Source organism: Eleutherodactylus coqui, chromosome 2, assembly GCF_035609145.1.
Source record: "Eleutherodactylus coqui strain aEleCoq1 chromosome 2, aEleCoq1.hap1, whole genome shotgun sequence".
NCBI lineage: Eukaryota > Metazoa > Chordata > Amphibia > Anura > Eleutherodactylidae > Eleutherodactylus > Eleutherodactylus coqui.
In genome coordinates, this window is record NC_089838.1 from 20,699,581 (window position 1) to 20,705,580 (window position 6,000).

The following is a 6,000-nucleotide window of genomic DNA, read 5'->3' on the forward strand; positions in this document are numbered from 1 at the left end:
TCAGCCTATTACCCCCCCCCCCTCCCCTTCCTGAAATGTTGATCCAGAGGAAGGCAAAAAAAAAAAAAAGTTGACTCTTTGCACTAGTTTTTAGCTCTGTGCCCCATGTGATGTCTTGCCTTGCAGCCTATGTGATAAGAACCCACCAGCAGATGGCAGCATCACTGCAGCAATTCTTGAAAGAATTACAAGGAGGATCCACAAGGAGCAGCATGGAAATGAGATGTATTACCTCAGTGTAGAAGTAAGGGATAACTTTCTGTATACAAACAATCAAATAGAACGTTTTTGGTACGTAAATAGCAATGTTGATCAAGTTGAGAAAAACTAAACATAAAGTTTGTCTCCATTCAAAATCAGAATTTAGGTATGATGATTGGTAGACTCGATCCTTCAGTCATATCACAGGGAACCTGTCCTCAACTAACAGCACCAGAAGATATGTTGTTTATAGTTTAGGTGACATGGACTCCGGGGAGCCTCTTTTTATACTGTCCTGGGCCCCCTGTTCCTATAGCGCCTCCTGGCGGTAGTGCATGCACAGCCAGCTTGACTCCTCTCAGACAGTTGTGCAGAGATGAATGGGAGCGCATATGTACAGCCTTCGGAAAAGAGTGAAGTTGGGGTGTGTGCGCTGACTGCAGGGGACACGCAGGAAAAAGGGATGGGTGAGTATGAAAAGGGGTTCCCTGGATTCCCCAACTGCTTTCAGTTAATGACAGGTTCCCTTTAAGGCAATGCGCCATCATATCCCTAGAGGCCACGGCCGCTGAGTGAGAGGCACTAACATTTAAGATCAGGATCTGTAAGATGTGCCAAATAAGCCCCATAAACCCATATAATGGGCTCATACAGATGTAGCGCTGAGTCTGGAGATACCTCTATTGTCCTCACCATGTCCCCACTGTCTGCCTTAAAGCCACAGCTCCTTGTATCCCAAGGACGACTAGTGTCGGCTCAGAACTAGTCCTCTCATTATGTGCACGTTCCTAAAGTAGTCCACGGAATGCTTCCCCTGAATTCAACATAGCATTCCCTATGAGACCATAACCTTAGTTTATGGGGCTCATAGGAGGTGACCAGAATGGCCTTAAAGGGGTTGTCCAGTTGTATTCTCAGGATAGGTTATCAATAGTAGACTGGCAGGGGTCTGGCACATGGGACCCTTGCTGTTCTCTGGGCTGGTGTATGGAGCTGATTTCTGAAGGAAGCAGACAGCTCTGTTCCAACTGCAGTGGCCAGGCTTGGTATTACAGGCAAAGTTCACATTGAAATGAACAGGAACTTTACTAGTAATGCCAAGCCTGGCCACTGCAGTGGGGGAACGGAGCTGCCTGTTTCCTTCAGAAATCAGCTTGTGCATGCTTGCCAATCTACTATTGCTGGCCTAAGCTGAGAATAGGCCATCAGTAGTTTACAACTGGACAACCTTTTCGAGAGGCATCTTTGGCCGTCTGTGCACCTTCTGAAATCCTGCCATAGTTTTCTGCTATAGTTTAACCCAGTTACCCCACCCTCCTCCAACCAAGCCTCGCCTACTTTATCCAAGGTGCAAAACACTAAAAAGTTGTAAGTTTTTTTTTTGTTGTTTTTTTTCCCCCTTGACTGAGATTTGAGCAAAAAGTTTGAGACTTTTTAACATGAAAGTTCTGGAATAAAACATTAACGAGTTCCTCTAAATTAAGGTATTTTATCGTTAATGGCCTGTTTGTGACCTGTCATTCATTCATGTGATTACTTAGGTCATTGCAGGTTTTCTTGGTCAAATGCCTGGCAAGAAAACCCAGCTCGATTTCGTCCACATCACCTGATTCTTCACCATTGTGTCAGACGGCTCTCCGAGGACTAATGATACATTTACGACCCCCTGGTGAGCCGGTGACTCTGGAAGCCCTTGTTTTTCAGGAAGGTGGGCTAGAACTTGGTAGATGATTGAAGATCTAATCTGACTTCAGCTAATATATACAGGATGTAGCCAAAAAGACACATCCAGCGCTATATCTCAATACTGGTAGTGAAATTCCACTAACACACATTCAATTTGCATTGTCTTCTGATTGGGTTGTGCTCTTACTAATAATTTGCATTGCATCTTCACTGAATCGGCACCTCACCGGTCACCACAAGGGTCCCAAATGTTAGTGTCAGCCCCGGACTGCACTGTTGAACGGCTCCATACATGTATCATAGCAGAAGGAGGCCACTGCGAGTACGCTTTCCTTACTTCAGTCAATATAAGACCCCAGTATTGAGATCTAGCACTGCAGCAGTCTTTTTGACTACACCCTGTATAAGAAAAGTAAAGCTGTTCGGGGGGAAATTTTTCCTAGGGTTCTAGAGTGCTGAAAAGCAGCGTCCGAACAAAATCCTGGACGGCTCCATGGGCTGTTATTAGTAAATCAGAGACAAAAGCTGCAAGCTTTGGTCTCCATTTTAGCAGGATTCATAGAACGGAAGAGTTGGAAGGGACCTCCAGGGTCATCTGGTCCAACCCCCTGCTCAGTGCAGGATCACTAAATCATCCCAGACCGATATTTGTCGAGCCTTTGTTTGAACACTTCCATTGAAGGAGAACTCCCCACCTCCTGTGGTAACCTGTTCCACTCATTGATCCCCCTCACTGTCTAATATCTAATCTGTGTCTCCTGCCTTTCAGTTTCATCCCATTGCTTCTAGTCTTTCCTTGTACAGATGAGAATAGGGCTGATCCCTCTGCACTGTGACAGCCCTTCAGATATTTGTAGACAGCTATTAAGCCTCCTCTCAGCCTTCTTTTTTGTGAGCTAAACATTCCCAGATCCTTTAACCATTCCTCATAGGACATGATTTGCAGACCGCTCACCATCTTGGTAACTCTTCTCTGAACTTGCTCCAGTTTGTCTATGTCTTTTTTAAAGTGGGCTGCCCAGAACTGGACACCGTATTCCCGATGAGGTCTGACTAAGGAGTAGAGGGGGAGAATGACCTCACGTGATCTAGACTCTATGCTTCTCTTAACCCTTTCCAATCCACTGTCTGACCTGTAAAGACATTCTGATTGAAGGCTGTACAGCTCCAATGTCGAAAGACGTCTGGCAGGGTATTCTTGCTGTAGATTACTGTCCGCTCTGTTGTCAGGGGCCTCTCCAGCATGTCCTATACCACAGTACTGGCTCTAGCCAGCAGATGGCGCCATTATATAATGGCAGAAAGGGAAAGCCCCCTAGGAAACCCTGAATCCAAAATTGGATTGCAAAGGGTTAATACATCCCAGAATTGTGTTTGGCTTTTTGGCTTCTGCATCACACTGTTGACTCATGTTCAGTCTATGATCTATTAGTATATCCAAGTCTTTTTCACATGTGCTGCTACTTAGCCCAATTCCTGCCATTCTGTATGTGCTTTTTTCATTTTTCTTGCCCAGATGTAGGACTTTGCATTTCTCCTTGTTTAAGACCATTTTGTCAGTCACCGCCTACTTACAGAATGGTATTTAACAAGGAGAAATACCAGGTTTCTATTTGATTTTAGCTGTACAGAATAGCATAGTCGACTACTTTTGCTTCCCACTGTGTTTTGATATCCACTTCTGCTATACTGTCTGTAATACCCCTTGGTGTGAGCTGTTGTCTGAAAGGAGCATGTTCTGTTAAAGGGGTTGTCCCGCACCGAAACGGGTTTTTTTTTTTTTTTCAAACCCCCCCCCCTCCCGTTCGGCGCGAGACAACCCCGATGCAGGGGTTAAAAAAGATCACCGGAGAGTGCTTACCTGAATCCCCGCGCTCCGGTGACTTCTTACTTACCTGATGAAGATGGCCGCGGGGATCTTCTCTCTCGGTGGACCGCAGGGCTTCTATGCGGTCCATTGCCGATTCCAGCCTTCTGATTGGCTGGAATCGGCACGTGACAGGGCGGAGCTACACGGAGCCGGCATCCAGCACGAGCAGCCCCATTGAAAAAAGAAGAAGACCCGGACTGCGCAAGCGCGGCTAATTTGGCCATTAGACGGCGAAAATTAGTCGGCTCCATGGGAACGAGGACGCTAGCAACGGAGCAGGTAAGTGAAAAACTTCTTATAACTTCTGTATGGCTCATAATTAATGCACAATGTACATTACAAAGTGCATTAATGTGGCCATACAGAAGTGTATAGACCCACTTGCTGCCGCGGGACAACCCCTTTAAGTCTCACGATATGAAGCTGATGGAGCTACTACGACGCTGTCCGCATAAATGAACTGTAAAGGTGCCAATATGCCATTAATAGCTTTCAGCTGAACACTCGTTCTGTCAACCGCTATTTATCCCAAATCCCCCATTCTTGCCCAATCAAGTATTTTTGTGTTTTACATTGCTACAGTGGAGAAAGCCACAGCCAGGCAGCTTTAGAAGTGGTGTATCTCCAGGGAGAACAAAAGGATGGGACCTAACAATTCAATGTGTCCAATCTTTCTTCTCCTGATATCATATGTCAGAGGAAGATCAGAAATCCCCCATGAGATTTGTTTGTTCCAGTTAAAATCAGCAGATTTGAACAACTGTTTATGAGGAGCCTTAAAGGAGTTATACAGTTGTAAACTTTTGATAGCCTATCCTCAGGATAGCTTATCAACAGTAGATTGGTGGGGGTCCATTGTCCGGGACCCCCTTTAATCAGCTGTTTGCTAGGCCAGTATGCTCATGCATTGAGCTGATTTCTGCAGGAAGCAGACAGCTCTGTTCCCACTGCAGTGGTAAGACTTGGTATTGAGCCAATTTACTTCAATGGGAACTTTGACTGTAATACTAAGCTTGAACACTGCATTGATAATGGAGCTGTTTGCTTCCTGCAGAAAACAGCTTAGTGCATGAGTACACTGGCCCAGAGAACAACTGATTGGAGGGGATCCCAGGGAGTGGACCTCCACCGATCTATTATTGATGGCCTATCCTGAGAATAGGCCATCAATAGCTTACCGCTGGACAACTCCTTTAAAAGAGCAGCTCAGGTTCACCCCTTTTTGCAACTGGGTGGTGGAGACTGTTGTCCATGAATTCATAAATTTGCCTAATAGCCTCAGAAATTAGGGATGATTGCAGCCGGAACAGGCACATATGGGCAAAAAACTGCTCTGCAATCAAGACATAGAGCAATAAAGGCAGTTGGACTTTTTTGACGTGGGATTATAAGACAACCGGTGTCATGGCTGCCCAGTGTGGCAGGCAGTGCCTCCTTTCACTTTCCTCATCCTCCGAACGCAACTAGTAACTCCCGTTCCCTGCCATGTGTGGCAAACATCGCACTCTCACTACTTCTGTTAGTGCTTCTCGTAGAGTTCCTATGCACTGCTAGTTCTCCTCTTAAAGGGTCGGTGTGTGAGTCCAGCTTTCTTGCCCCTTGACCAATCCTGGTCTCTTTCTGCTTATTTAAGGCATTATGGGTGCATGACGATAGGTTCTGTTGGATTTTGCAAAGATGGTGTTATTTCTGACCCTTGGCTTTAACCAATGCCTGTTCATCCAGTTTTCCTATCTTCTCCTCTCCTGACCTCGGGTAGTACCTTGAGCATGGTTATCACCTGCCCAAACCCTCTGCATGTCTCTCCATATATGCACAAGCTCTACTTGTCCTGACCCAGACTCTGATAATGACTAAGGCTCTGCCTGTCCCTCTCGCTATGGTGACTTTGATCTGTCCGCATCAGCTGGCACTGCACCCTTGGAGTAACGACCTGGGAGCCTCAAGACCAGATCCCTCAAAAATGGGTTAAAGGGCTAAAACCAGGGACCCCCGGATGCTGCCTACAAGACTAGCATATCAGTCAGTGAAAAATCTGCTTGCCTGCACCCACCACTAGGGGGCACTCACTTCCTTAGGAATATATGTAGAACTCTTCATCTATAATCATGAAACTCTGGACACAAGATGAAATCAGTAACTTAAAGCTCTTCACGACACGGAGACTGCAGATTCATTGCTCATAAAAGTGAAAAGATTATTATTGGATGAGGATCAGACATCTCACCGGCACTTAAACTCTT